This window comes from Vigna unguiculata, chromosome 8 (assembly GCF_037176805.1).
Source record: "Vigna unguiculata cultivar grain cowpea cultivar isolate G323 ecotype 2 chromosome 8, ASM3717680v1, whole genome shotgun sequence".
Taxonomy (NCBI): Eukaryota; Viridiplantae; Streptophyta; class Magnoliopsida; order Fabales; family Fabaceae; genus Vigna; species Vigna unguiculata.
In genome coordinates, this window is record NC_140799.1 from 30,636,779 (window position 1) to 30,652,458 (window position 15,680).

The window sequence follows — 15,680 nt, forward strand, 5'->3', positions numbered from 1 at the left end:
TCCAGGCTCCATATCCAACCCCAAATTCATGTCCCTCAACTGTTCTATCAGCTCCCACTCCCTAATCATCATAGCCGATACATGAATTCTCTTCCTACTCAAGGCATCCGCTACGACATTAGCTTTACCAGGATGGTACAATAGCTCAAAATCGTAGTCCTTTAAGTACTCCATCCAACGCCTCTGTCTCATATTCAGCTCTTTCTGATCAAACAAGTATTTCAAGCTTTTATGATCGCTGAATACCTGGAACTGCGCTCCGTACAGGTAATGTCTCCATGTTTTGAGGGCAAACACGACTGCCGCTAACTCCAAGTCGTGTGTCGGGTAATTCTTCTCATGCACCTTCAACTGTCTCGATGCATAAGCTACAGGCCGTTTATCCTGCATCAACACACAGCCTAACCCCTGATACGAGGCATCACAGTACACCTCAAATGTTTTATTCGTGTCAGGGATTGCCAATATCGGTGCGGTGGTCAGTCTCCTCTTCATATCCTCGAAGCAAGCTTCACACTCGTCCGTCCACGAGAAAGGCTGGTCCTTTCTCGTAAGCTGTGTAAGAGGACTCACCATCTTGGAGAAACCCTCCACAAACCGTCGGTAATACCCTGCCAAACCCAGAAAACTCCGCACCTCTGAAACTGTTTGAGGCCTCTCCCACTTCACCACAGTCTCTATCTTTGCCGGATCAACGGCTATTCCTTGGGCTGAGATCACATGGCCCAGGAATTGTACCTCTTCCAACCAGAATTCACATTTCGACAATTTCCCATATAGCTGGTGCCCTCTGAGAATCCCCAATACTACTCTCAGATGTTCTGCGTGTTCTTCCCTGCTCTCGGAGTAGATCAGTATATCATCAATAAACACTACTACAAACTGGTCCAGATACGGCCTGAAAATCCTATTCATGTAATCCATGAATATAGCCGGCGCATTGGTTACCCCAAATGGCATCACTACATACTCGTAGTGACCATACCGTGATCGAAAAGCTGTCTTCTGGACATCCTCTGGCCTGACAAGGATCTGATGATACCCCGATCTCAGGTCTATTTTTGAGAACACCGCAGCTCCCCTCAACTGATCCAACAGATCATCAATCCTCGGCAACGGGTACTTATTCTTTATCGTTAGCTTATTCAGCTGCCGATAATCAACACACAACCGGGAGCTACCATCTTTCTTTTTCACTAACAGAACTGGTGCTCCCCACGGTGATGCACTCGGTCGGATGAACTTCTTCTCAAGCAGATCCTCAATCTGTTTCTTTAGTTCAGCCAACTCAGCAGGCGCCGTTCTGTACGGTGCCATAGAAACTGGCCCAGCGCCAGGGATGAGATCAATGGAGAAATCTACATCCCTGCTAGGCGGTAGTTCTGGAATCTCATCCGGAAATACATCTGCATATTCATCTACTACCGGAATCCTGCTGATCTTCTCGGCCGTGCTCATCTTCTCTGCCTGAGCCACAATCATGTAACATGTAGCTCCAGCCTCAATCTCCCTCACCGCCTGGTTAGACGAGATAAGTTCTAGCCCCACTGTCTCAGGAAACACTATCTGACGCTGTCCGCAGTCAATGACGACATGATTACTCGACAACCAATCCATGCCCAGAATCACGTCTAGACCCTCCATCGGCAAACAAATGAGGTTCAACCTGAACCTGCGGCCTGCCACCTCCATAGGGCACCTCACGCACATAGAAGTGGTGGATACCTCTCCAGATGCTGGCGTCGCAACTAATAGCTCGCACCCCAGCTCTCGCATCGTAAGCCCGAGCCTCCTCACACATTCATTAGACACAAACGAATGAGTGGCTCCTGAGTCGAACAACACCACCACCTCGTGGTCACACAACAAACATAGAAACTGCAAAAGATTACCTGACTGTTTCGCCTCTGTGGTCGTCAAGGCGAACACACGCCCCGGTGCTCTGGGCCGATCTCCTACTGGCCTCGTAGCTGGCGCACCACCAGCTTGTCTTCTGTTAGGACACTGACGTGCAAAGTGCCCTGTCTGCTGGCATGCGTAGCACCTACCAGTACTACTGCCTCCACCGGTACTGCTAGCAGGTTTAGTACAATCCCTCCTCAAGTGTTCCCCGCCACAGTTAAAACACCGCAATCTTCCTCCGGTAGTCGGCGGTCTGCTGTAAGGTTTCCTCTGAGGTCTGGCATCTGAGGTGGTCCTCTGCTGTTTCCCCCCACTACTCGATCCAGTCTCCAACTGCTCCACGGTTTTGGCCTGCTCGACCAAAATTGGAAACTCTCTAATCCGGAGCGGCACAATGAAGCGGCGTATCTCATGTTTCAATCCGCCCTCGAACCTCCTACACCTCCACTCCTCAGTAACATCTGGAGTGTAGAAACGAGCCAGGTATTCAAACCTCTCTATATATGCCGCCACAGTCATAGTCCCTTGCTGAAGAGTAAGGAACTCTGCCTCCCGTTCATGCCTCGCACTGTCGGGAAAGTATTTCTCCAGGAACCTCGTCCTGAAGGCAGCCCACGTCACCTGCTCCCCACGGGTCTGCATCAACTGCTGCATCCCCTGCCACCAATACTCTGCGTCTGCCACCAGAAGAAACGTGACGAACAGCAACCTCTGCTCATCTGTGCATCCCAGCACTCTACAGATCTTCTCACACTCCCGCATCCAAGCATCTGCCTCGTCAGGAGTGGCCTTGCCAGAGAACTTGGTCGGCCGGTGTTTCATGAAATCCTCCATGGCTACTGGCCGAGTAGGTGCCACTACAGCTCTGGGTGGCGCCGCTATGGGCTGCATCGCGTCCACCATACGATGGATCGCCTGAGCTATGTCATCAGCTCCAGCGGTGTTCCTCCTCCTCCTGTTAGCCATAGCTCGTGCACGCCACATATTATAGCTGAGCCACACACACAGAGCCCATATTAGGATTTCATATCCAAAAATAAACTAATAACACAGAAAAATTAGTCACGCAACGTAACACGGCATGCTCACTCCCCATAGACCCCAAAATCATTTTGAAAACCATTGCTCTGATACCAAATGTAACATCCCGTCAGGATATTACTAATTTATAAATAAATTATTGGAATAAATAAGACAACATAATTAATAATACCTCATTTTCCCAAAACGCAGGAAAATTTAAAGCTTTATTTAATTGCTGATAAAAACTTAGAACGTTCATCACATAAATTAAAACCCAATGTTATTAAGTTACCCATCCGGGTTTACAATTATTTCAAAACAACGTAATACAAGTAAAAAGTTTCCCCAGATCAATCCCCTCTCCGCGCCTAAGCTGCACCTGAGCCACCTGCATCATCAGCATCTGCTCCCGTGTACCGCGTACACGATCATCGCCACACACACGCAGATAGGGTGAGCTTAGCAGATAAAGCACTTATATATAAATACAAAGCTATTACACATATATATAAATCAGTAATCATAAACATATCATCACTTTAAATTAACTGCCCACATTGCCCTATATTTTTTATTCTCTCAATTCAATCTCCAATACGTTTATTCGTGTTCTACTTCGTCTGCTAATTACTTCAAGGTGACTTGCTGCCATACCTATCGGCCACAACCGACAGAGCACGTGCGGGAATACATGCTACGGATCATACACCGCAACGCCAGGTAGAGTTCCCACATACGAACAAAGTTCGTATCGTCCCAAGACTACCAAACTCGTCAGCCAACAACTGAGGAGGGCAATCTATCTGGACCCATCCGTACTGGCCACAACCAGCACACTCATACCGGCCACACTCGCCAACCCGAGCCACAACTCAAGGGTTCCTCGTGTTCGTCCGCCATCCCGAGCCACAACTCAAGAGATGCTATTCCGAGCCACAACTCAAGGAATACCACGTGCTTAACCCCTATCCCGAGCCACAACTCAAGGGATACGTTCCGAGCCACAACTCAAGGAACTCCAGCAACCTTACCTCTGAAGCACTACCAGAAACCTTGTAGAACATCCTACGAAGTCCAACAACTAGGACTTACAGCAGCCAAATCGCCTAGCGGGGGACACGTACCGCTAGGCGCCACAGCTTCCAGACCGCTTGGAAGTTATGATGAGTCGAACCTTGGCTCACATTCAATAATTAACTGTTGGGGAATTTAATATTATTTTTGCGCTTACAAATTTGATATTAGTTGCATAAAATTCGTTATTAGATATCCTTGAGTTTAATAATGCAAGTGTAATTTAATTTAGGTCCTTAAGGGTGTAAATAATGAATCTTTTAATTCATAAATTAAGTCCCAAAATAGGAATTTTGGAGAGAAATAGTCCAAGTACTAAATGTACCCCCAATTCTCATGTTTACACCCTTTTTTTTTCAAATGGAATATCTATTATTAAAATAAAATATTTCTAGAGCTAGCCGCACCCCCTGGTTTCGGGTTTACACCCCCTTCTGTAATTTAACTTTAAATTTCTGCTTTGCACCCTTCCTTTTTACTAAGCAGCACCCCTAATGTCACTTAAGATCTAATCCATCAGATTTCGCCACATGGCAATCCTTCACTTAATAAAATAGCCACTCGCAGTTTGCCACATCATCAATCCTCCACTAACTCATATTACCAATCAAAACATGCCACATCATCACTCTCTCTCTCTCCTTCAAACAACCAAAACCCTAACCCTAACTCTTTCTCTCCTTCCATCTCCAATCCATTCCGCAGCCGCCACCTCCGTTACCGCCACTACCTGTCCGACCACCGTAGCTCACGCCGGAATGCAGCCACCCGTCGCGCTCCCACTGGACTGCTGCCACCACATCACGCTCGCGCCGGAACGCCACCACCGTCACGCTCCAACATCTTGAACCTGCTACTCCCGCGCCGCCATGACTCCAGCCGCAGCGTCGTCTTCCTCGTGTCTCCATCGCACCTCCATCTTCTGCAACTCTCGGCCACCATCACGACACCATCGCGCCACCATCGCTGCACTTGTCCATCTCCGTCACGCATCAAGCTCGGACTTGAAACTCCCGTGCCCCCATGAACCAGCCACCATCTCCTTCATCGCGCCTCTGTCTAGTCTCCTTCCTCGTTCATCTCGCTGCCACCACCATGGCAACCCCACCAGAGCTCGCGGCCTGCTTATATCGAGCCCGCAACTCGCCAGGACCGCGGCCACAACCACCGGCAACACCCGCGCCAACTCTCATCCGCACCTGTGATCGCGCCTCACCCTCTTCCTCGCGACGTCAACCATGGAAACCACTATCTATTCCGTTCAGTTTCACCAACACAGATCTGCAGTGGAATCTGCGCCTCCATTAGTTGCGAGAATCAGAAGCACCATCGTGAAGACGAAGGTACCCGCGACAGAAACCACTGTGGAGAAAGGAGGAAGAACCCTAGTTCTGGGAAGAGTAAACGCACTGCCACGTGTCCGCTTCTTAGTGGACAGTCACAGAGTCAACTGGTCAACCAGTCAATTCTGGGCAAGGTTTCATCATCGTTGGTCAAACAGATTATATTTAGCATGTGGTTCCTCTTTAGGAACCCTAAATTGCCTAACAGAGGAAAGAATCATCTGGCGGCAGTCCATCGCCGACCAGACAATTTCTGGAAATATTCCCGAATCACCACTTTAATTGGGATCCAACAATTCATACAAAATCATACCAAATTCAGAATATCAATCATAATTAAATTGATCGACGTATGAAATTACCCTATTTAGCATGCCAATCAAATTAAAATTAAAGTTAACGCGTAAAGCTCCCCTAACCTGGTTCCTTAGCTTAAATTAGAGCAATTGATGAAGCTCTCCCTTGATCACCAATGGCCACTCTTGGTGTCCCTCAATTCTGCCTTCACTCCCTCACGTCAGCCCCTCTCACTCACCCTTGCCTCTGTCTTTTTCTAAGTCTAGGTTCAGCCTTGCCAAAACCTTGCCTAAACTCCAACTTTTTCCTTTTAAACTAGTATTTTAGGTTACTTAAAAATCTTAAAACGAATTTAATTGCATTTACCATTTCATAACCCTCATCTCTCACCATGAATGGAAATGCAGCCCCCCCTTGGCCGTACTGCTTCCCCTTGCCTCTGTTAACCTTTCCCATTTCCCTCCAAAGTCACCATTAGCAAAAATAAAAACACACAAAATTTCCATTTAGCCTTTCCAAGGTTTGAACCCATGACCCCTTTGTTACCACTCAAGTGCATCACCATTTCAACCAATCATGTTTCATGCTACTCATCACAATTCAAGTATCATAACATACAAGAACATATTTTCATAAATTTAAATAACAAAATCTTAACATCAAAAGTTAGCATACATAGGACTCAAACCCAAGTCCTCTCGCACAATCAAAGTGCTCTCAACCATATGAGCTAGCACCTTTCCACGTCATACCAACCAAAATTTAATGTCATAATTATTACCCCTCCCGTATTTATTAATTAATTATTTATTTAATTAATTAAATTCTACGGGTCTTACACTTCTCATGACTACCACTGTTCCTGTGTATTTTGCAAAATTGTAGTATTGGGTGTCCTTCTCCTAACACTTTCACATTCTTTAACCAATGAATCTTTGTGTGGATTAGGATAGGTAAACTCATATATAAAAGCACTTTTAGAAGAATGTCTTTGCTGGCTAATGAGGAATTGCTCAGTATTGCTAGATCCTACAAGAAAGGTTAGTAAAATAATAATAATAATAATAATAATAATAATAATAATATATTTAGAACCTCACTTTTCACTTAAAAATTCCCCTCATGTTTCACACTTGTAGGCTTTTTCTCGAAGGTACTATCTTGCCTTTCACCACTCAATTCCCTTTAGCGCTTGGCAAAGAACTCTGGTACCTTAAGCCAAGAATGAACAAACAATGTGAACAATGTTGCAAGATCTAAATCTTGACTCAAGAGGTCAAAGAAAATACAAAACTCTAGACAAAACTTCAAGGAATTTTAAAGACACAAAATAATAAAATTAGAAAATAATAAGACTACCAAAAAAAGTTAAAGGACAAGGCAGAGACTCTAACAAAAAAACTGACTACAATTAAATATATCAATAAACCACAAATAAAGGTTCAAAAAAAATTTGTGTTGAACTCCTTTTTTTTCTTGGATCCTTACTTCTTTTTATTTTTATTTTCTTTCAACATATATTTGTTTCCTTTTGACTTTAGTCCATTATTCTTTCTTTTCTTTTTTAATTTTACAATTCAACACATAACCAAACTAAACAAATTGTCCTTTAAACCCCCAAACTCATGTCAATCAATGTAATTGCACTTGTAGACCGCCAAAACACAACAACAAATAATTTTCATGAATCAAATGTAGAAATACACAATTTAAAAGAAGAACACGAAAAACACGACAAATTAAAAATTGAACAAAATTGGATAAGATCTTAGTTGTTTTATTCCTTACAAAATTCTAAGAATAATGAAACAAACAGAATTTTAAAACAAATCACAGAACACATACATTCAAAGTTTTTAGTTTTAGCAGAAAAATAAGATAGAAGGGGAAATTCAAACTACAACCTTGCTCTAAGTACCAAATGATACAATCCTACCAAGGAAAGAGTATGATTGTTTCTGAATTTGAATCTTCCGAAGGCAAAATTAAAATAAACCAAAGAAGAACGCAAAATAAGATAGGGTTGTAGGACGCCAAAATTTAGCGGATTGATAAATCAAGTGAAGATTCGCCACAAAGATGTTAATCTTTGATAAGAACCTAAGGCCTAAGCCAAGAACAAAGAGAATCTTCTCTTTAATGAAATAAAATTCAATATATGACTAAAAATGTTTACATTAGTTTTTTGTACCTCTGTTTATAAGCATATAAGTTTAAGAAAACTTAGAAACTCTAAAAGAAAGCCCAAGCTCAAAAACACAAAAAACATAAACTAATTTCTAGAAGAAAACCCAAAATCTAAAAACATAGAAACATAAATTATTTGTTCTAATAACTATTTTACAAATGTGCTCATGATCTTCATGTAAATTTCCTCCTTCATGGAACATTATGGGCTTCAAGGAGACATGTTTTCATCTTTGACCTTGTCATAAATCATTTGAATAGCAAATGTTCTTCCTCAGGTTCTTCTTATATATGTTTAGGAGATAATTATCTATCATATTATCAAAATACCTACGAACAAGATAGGTGTCTGATAGCCACGTGGATAGGAAAGGAAATGGTGTGCTAGGAAAGGACGTGAAATGGTGTATTTTAAATTTTGAATTATTTTAAATTTTTTGAAATAGAAGCCTTAGTGCCTCTAGCTAAAGTCAAAGGCTTAAGGCTTAGATCATTGGTATGTTATAAATATGATCAAGTTATGGATTAACCTCAGCACGTCCAACTAAAATATGTGGCTCAAGGTTGGGGTCTTTGGTGTGCCATATTCATGGATTCCACCTAAAGAATTAAGAGACAATGAGCGAAGAACCCAACAAGTAAGAGCAAGGTAATAGATAAAAAGCGTTCGAAAGGAGAGGACCACATCCCTTATATATTGGGAAAATACTCGAAGGACTAGAATGAAAAAGGTGACCAACTCAAAAAATAGAAAAAAAAACACATTGGGAAAGGTTATAAAAGAACACCTTTGCGGGAAAGATGAGGAAAGATTGTTCTTTCATTTTATTTGTTCCGAGTCGGTTACTTTTCGGACAAAACAATTTTAAAGATTTTTCTATAATTATTTTAAATAAACTACAATAATAATTCTTTTGTGTTTTAAGTTATTACTTTTATTGAAAATTTCAAATTGATTAGAGATAAGATGAAATTATAATAAATAAGTGAATTTAAACTTCATTTTAAAAATTTATCTTATAGATTAAATTAGACTTATTTAAGATGATATCAAAATTATTTAAAGATATTAAAAATTCTAAATTAACTAAAAGATAAAATAAATTTAAAATATATAAATGTGTATACAAACTTCACTTTTTTCCTTTGAGGTGAGGATATTTAGGTATCACATATCCACTAAAAATAAGATGAATCTACCGCTAAAATTCAAATTTTAGGTGTATTTCTCGTTTGTTTCAACAATCTAAGACCGGATTGTTTTTGCGATAGGCATTTTACCAACCTTTTCATATCAAGTGTAAAGGATTGTATAGTGCTAAGTATTTATGGACCTTTTCACAAAAATCTTGTTCAGTAATTAATACATAGCAGAGATATATAGTTAGACAACCTAAGACAAATGTTGGTAAATGCAAACCAAAACCTGCTGTAATAATTGAAACATGACCGATTTGGACACTAATAGATAGAAATCTGAATAAATAATAAAAAGAAAAAAGCTGTTATCCTGTGTTGGGACAGTTGATAAGGATCCAAAATGCATTGAATGCAGGCAGCACTAAATAACAGCCCTATAGGAGAGGGAACAAGAGATATCATCCAAACACTCACGACTCTGTACAGTTACTGCATAACAACCACGATTTTTTGGCTGTTATATTTTCCCACAAGACAATCAATCTAGCTTTAAATGCTCTCTACACTTGTTGCCTGTCATTGGTAGACATGATCCACTGTTTCTCTTTCATTTTGTGGTCGTCATCTTCTTTCTGTTGCCTCATCTACGTCACTCGCATCTTTCATGCCCCTCACTATATATGTGTGCATATATCATCAGTAAATACAGTATTTAAGTGTTCTGGTTGGATTATATTGAGATGTTGATGTCATAAGGATGTATTCATTATGTTCTTGCTGGATTAATAAAGGGAGTTACTGTATTTCTTGGTCTATAACTATTTGAAAAGGAACACATTTTCAAAGTAAGGAAATGAAAAACATGGGTAGAATCAAAAATCAAGAATATTATTATATAATATGATAGGTAAGATGCTAAAGAGTTAGTGTTAGTGGTAACCCTCTTCACTCCCATTCTTCACTTTTCCCTTTGCACGTTAATTGGCATCCTATATATGAAAAGATTCTCACATGCATGTGTGTAAGAACTCAATCACAAAAGCAATATATGCTACTCAGTTACTTCGATTCTCCTCAACTCCATGTCAATAATAATAAACCAACGCTTTCTCTTGCATTCTCTAGTCCAAATTCTTATCCACAATACCCAACTTGGAAACTTCCATCTCTGTGGAACTCACTCTATCATAATCATTATTATGAGTATCGTTATGCCTCTCATGACACGTATTCGATTCATTACCATAATGTTCCAAAAGCCCCACAGACCTCGATCTCTTTAGCCTTACCTTCCTATACCCGAACCCAAATTGGTTAGGGAACCGTTCCATAACCGAGTTAATTTTCATTTCCCTGAAAAAAACAGAACCAACGGATTTACACCTAACCGCACGATTCGCGGCTCCATTATCATACTCTACACCCAACACACTAGATACCTTCCCATTCCGTCTACAGTTTCTACTCCCACCTTTGTCTATTCTCACAGATTCCTCACTCCTGTCCCTATAAGGGAACCAATCGCCACGCGCCTTCACCACGCTCCGTTTCATTCTCATCCACATCAGCGACTCGTCAAAATTCTTCTTTACCGCCGTCAGACACTCCACCACCTCCGCAATCGTCGGCCGTCTCTCCGCCGTTGATGTCACGCACCTCGAGGCTAGCACCATCATCCTCCGGAACGCTGCCATGTCCGGCGGGGCCCCGATCCGCGGGTCGCAAATCTCCCGAAAGTGGCCACGGCGGACCAACGGCACCGCCCAGTCCAACACCGACGGCGGACTGTGCCTCACGTCAATCGCGTGCCTCCCACTCGCTATCTCCAGCAGCAAGATTCCAAAACTGAAGACATCGCTCTTGGTACTCAAGTCCCCCGGCGCAAGATAGCACGGGTCGAGGTACCCTAACGTTCCCGCTGGCGGCACGCGAGAATCCGCCACGTATCCTCGAAACGCGAGTCCGAAGTCACCGAGTCGCGCTTTCCACTTCTGGTCGATTAACACGTTGGACGATTTAATATCACGGTGAATAACGGGCGGTTCAGACGAGTGCAAAAAGCGAACCGCTTTCGCGACTTGAACCGCGAACCGGACACGTGCGGTCCAACCGGGAGGCCCAACCGTTTTGGTGGAGTGGAGGAGGTCGTGGAGCGAACCGTTGGGCATGTACTCCACAACAATGAGTTTGTTATTGTTGCAGTTAGTTCGGTCGTTGCAGAAGCCAATTAGGTTGACCAAGCGTCGGCTTTTGAGGTTGGAGAGAATTTCTATCTCCTTAGAAGGTTTGGTTTTTTTGACGGCGGCGATGAGCGCGCCGCCGTGGAGGATGGCTTTGTAGACGCTGCCGTGGCTGCCTTTGCCTAAGAAGTTGCCAGCGGAGAAGGCGTTGGTGGCGGCGACGATGTCGGAGTAGGCGAAGTGTGGCACGGTTTGGGCCTGTGTTGGGCTTGCGGGCTTTTTGTTCTTCTTGGGGGAGTGAGGATGGCATATGGCTATTGCTGTCTCGGCGTTGCAAGTGAGGTAGCGCATTGTGTTGCGTTGTGAGTGAGAAATTAGAAACGAGAGGATGTAACTGTGAAGCGAGAAACATTTAACACATACATAGATAGATAGAATTATTTATTTGGGTGATTGAATTAAATCGAAATAAATAAATGGTTGAAAGCTTGAAGTGAAGGACCATGTGAAAATAGTAAGTGATCTGAGAACATTTAAACAATTCTCTGATCCCATACTGCAATGTTTAGATGGAATTGGATCATAATAATATTTTGTTCGTTAATAATAGAATGTCTTCAATTGATAAATGATTTCAACGTCTCTTTTCATTTTTGAAAATGTTTTTTAATGTCAGTGCATTCAAGACGCGTGCAAACTGCAGTGCTTATTTATTCTTGGAATGAAGGTAAAATCTAAGCATATGATATGAGTGGGAAAAGAATGTAGAAGAGAAGGAATTAAGAGAAAAAAAAGTGCCAGAGAAAAATAAACATATAGAATCCACATAAAATAACTTGTCTAAAAGTGGGGGATCGTATGGTACAACTAAACATGACAAAAATCAAAGATTGATGAATGATAGGTACCTAGTAGAATTATTTTTTGTTCGGAAAAGAATTGGGGTATTCGCCAGATTTGATCATGTGAATAAATTCCAAATTTCAAGATCTTTCCTTAAAATCATGTCTCTAACAAAATGAACAATTTCAAGATTAGAAGCATAAGTAGTTACACTTAAGTTATCTATAAAAAAAAAAAAATCAAGTCAACTCATTTCTACTCCAAGATTATATATTTGTATTGAGATTTAGTACTTCTAAGAATATCACTATAAAACTAGAGTATCACCAAAGTACAAACACTAGCTCACACATCAGCATCAATTATTTGGACAGCTTGCCAAATTTGCATGAGAAATATTTCTAACTAAGGGACCAACTATCAGAATTATGGTTAGGAGGATACAAGAAGAAGACGGTGTCTCTTTTAAGCATGCAAGCCCAAATTAAAATTCATATGGATTAAGAAGGTAAGAACTTAAGCTAAGACTTTTTTTTTTTTTTATAAATATTATATTAGGATTTGTTTTGAGATACATCATTTTATCATTGTTTCTTCACAAAATTCAAATTTATTTAATTATGAAAACAATTTAACACAAATCCTTAGCTAAAGAATACAAATTCCATTAGTGAATAAATAATATGCAATAACTATTACCACACTGATTTATTTATCACTATTTAAATTTAAAAAATAAATATATTATGCAAATTTTATAAGCTATCAATAATTTAATAAATTATCAAAAATATAGTTTATTGTTATATAAATTAATAACTTTATTATTTTATTTGTTAATTTATTTTAAATAAAAATATTAATTAATTTATATTACTATATAGAATATATATTACTGGCAAATTTTAAAAAATTGTTTATTAAAACTATTTACAAATTTTATTATAAAATACTTTTCATGAAAAATATTCATGATTTTTTTTAGAATTATTTTCTTGCAAAAAGTTTCCAAAAATTTAGTAAGAATTTATTTGTACATAATTAATTAATAGTATTATCTGTTGATTTTTGTTGCAAATTTTCGTGAAATAAAAATCTACAAAAAGTATTTATAAATATATTTTTATGTATGTTTCCAAACCTTCTGAAACTATTACATAATTTCATTTCTCTACACTATTAGGGTTTCGTCTCAGATCCGCTTGAAGAAAGCCTATGATTTTCAATGTTTGCTCCAATTTGTGGGTTTCTTTATGCGCTCCAAAACGCCATTTTCTGTTCCTCTGCTTTTTATTCCATCTTCCACTCTGTCTCGTTTTTCAGTTTTCAAGAGTTTCATTTGATCAGGTTTTTCGCCGAAACCCTAATATTCTCTCCCTGAGGTTCGTATCGAAGAACAATACTGCTCTATATCTCTTTGTGTATGTATGCATTTAATTTTTCGATAATTTGTTTGGGTTGATAATGCTATGAAAAAAAGAATATCAATAGGATGCTGGAGGAGGAAGTGAGGAGGTGGCAGTGGCTTCTTTTGTGGCTCAATTGCAATAGAGAGGGTGACAACATTGCTTTTGCACTACGCTCAATCTCATCTTAGAATAAAGCAGGTTCGACATTGCATTGAGTTGAGAGGTTCACGTTTTCTTAAATTTATCTTCCTTTTGTCTCTGTCTTACAAAACAAAGAGGCAAATTTACAAAAGTGGGTCAGTTTGAAATGTAATTTATAAATCTTAGTTGATTGAAAATTAATATGATGGGGAAGACGTTATGACTACCAACTTTTTTTTTCACAAAATTTTTAAAAGTGCAAACCGTTACGAGTGGTAACGACTTAATAGAACTTGTCGTGATTCAAAACGACTTCTTAAAACCTGATTCCTATATATATATATATATATATATATATATATATATATATATATATATATATTAACTTTATTTTTTTTATATACAGGCGCCTTTTTTTATTACAAAATTAGAAAATTAATTTAAAAAAGCAATAAAAATATCTTAAAATTAATATATAAAAAAGTTTTACATTAAAGTTGAAATCTAATATTTAAATACATTTGTGACCTCCAGTGCCACATGGAGGTTGTTGTTCGTGTTCTTCATCTCGTCTTTATTGTCATCTTCGTCCTGTTGTATTTGAGGAAAGGGGATCTGTAAAAAGGTGTTGTTGGACTGGTGGAGAATAGAAAGGCATTGATGATAATGGTCATAGATTATATGTAGATGGTGAGACCATAGTTGACGTGCCAAACATGTGTGATGGTCCAACACCATATCTTGACTGAGATAGAATTAATGCGTATGATGTACAAAATCCGCAGAATACCCGACATGGGCTGGGTAGGATTGTGAAGGAGGCTGGTAGGATTGTGAAGGAGGCTGAGAAGGTTCTTGTGGAGTATCATACTGTTAACATAAGTAGTATGGTTATTGTTCTCGGGGGGAGAAGGAGACCTTATCGGATTGCCTCGAGTCCTCCTTGAACAGAGTCTATGTTTTCTCCACTCGTTTCTTATCCCTTTCCTAGGCCCCCTTTTCCCCTTTTTATATCCTTGTCGCCCCTGGTCGTGGTCCAGTTTCCCTAAACATCGTGGAGGGTAAGTTACCAAGGATTTAGGAGGTAGTGGTCAGCTTTCCCGAATATACCGAGTATTTCGATTTCTCGATGTGGCAGACAGGTCAAGAGCGAGCCTTCTAGTTGACGCGTTGCGAAAAGTTCGGCTGATTAGACCGAGTAAAGATCGGCTCAGCCAGGGGTACATTAACCCTCCGACCTTGAATCCCAACTGTTGTGGATGAGAGAGTCGTTACAACTTCCCTGGCGCGTGATTTTCAAAATTTTGACTGTGATTGACTGACGGGATGCCACGTGTCCTATGTTTGATGGGGGTTTTTCTGTTTTGCAATCTGTAACCGCCGCTTTGTCTTGTCCGCATTTATGACTCTGTATAAGAGGTTTTCAAATGCTCTTTCTTCCCATTTTCTTCGTTGGTGCCTTTTCATCTCCTTCAAGTTTCATTTTCTGCATTCTCTCGCCTCTTTTGTTTTGGTTAAACGACTTTGATTAGGTATGCTCTTTTATTCCTTTCTCTCTTCGTTCCATCATGATATGAGAATCGTTAGAGGTTTCGATTGGGTACTATGGTAGTGTGGCTTCGACTAGGTTTCGCTTTTGGGAATGTTGTTTCGACTAGGGTTTTGCTTTTGGAAAAAAAGGGGATAGTTTCGTTGGAATTTTTGTAGTGTTTCGTGTTTTCGTTTGTAGGTCTTTTCATAGATGATGGGCTTTAGCGATTTTTCCTGTTTTGGTGATTTTGCAGTTTTCTTTTTCGTCGTTGTTGATGAGAGGGGAATGCTCTCTTGATACTGGTATTAACTGCGATATTGGGTAGAGTAAGATTTCTTTTGGCTTCAAGTGTTTGACGGGATTTTTGATTGGAGCGATGACCACTTCCTATGACGATTTCTATCCATGGGCGCCCCTAGCTCTTCGGCGAGAATGTTCGTGCTTCACCTCGGATCACTTCATAACTCAGTATCGCCGAGGCTAGCAACTATGTCAGAGTAACGAGCAGGACGTCTTGGTAGCTCGATGTGAGTTGGATGAGCCCGTCTACGCTAACGCTTCCACTGATCCTTCAGGCCCCTTCTGCTTTTTCTATTCGACCTTGTTTTCA

At 40.3% G+C, this 15,680-nt stretch overlaps 1 pseudogene; it reads right to left on the reverse strand.

The window, feature by feature from the left end:
* Positions 1-9,833: 9,833 nt before the first annotated feature.
* On the reverse strand, positions 9,834-11,677 carry LOC114194010 (serine/threonine-protein kinase-like protein At3g51990 pseudogene; annotated as a pseudogene).
* Between the last annotated feature and the right edge of the window lie 4,003 nt (positions 11,678-15,680).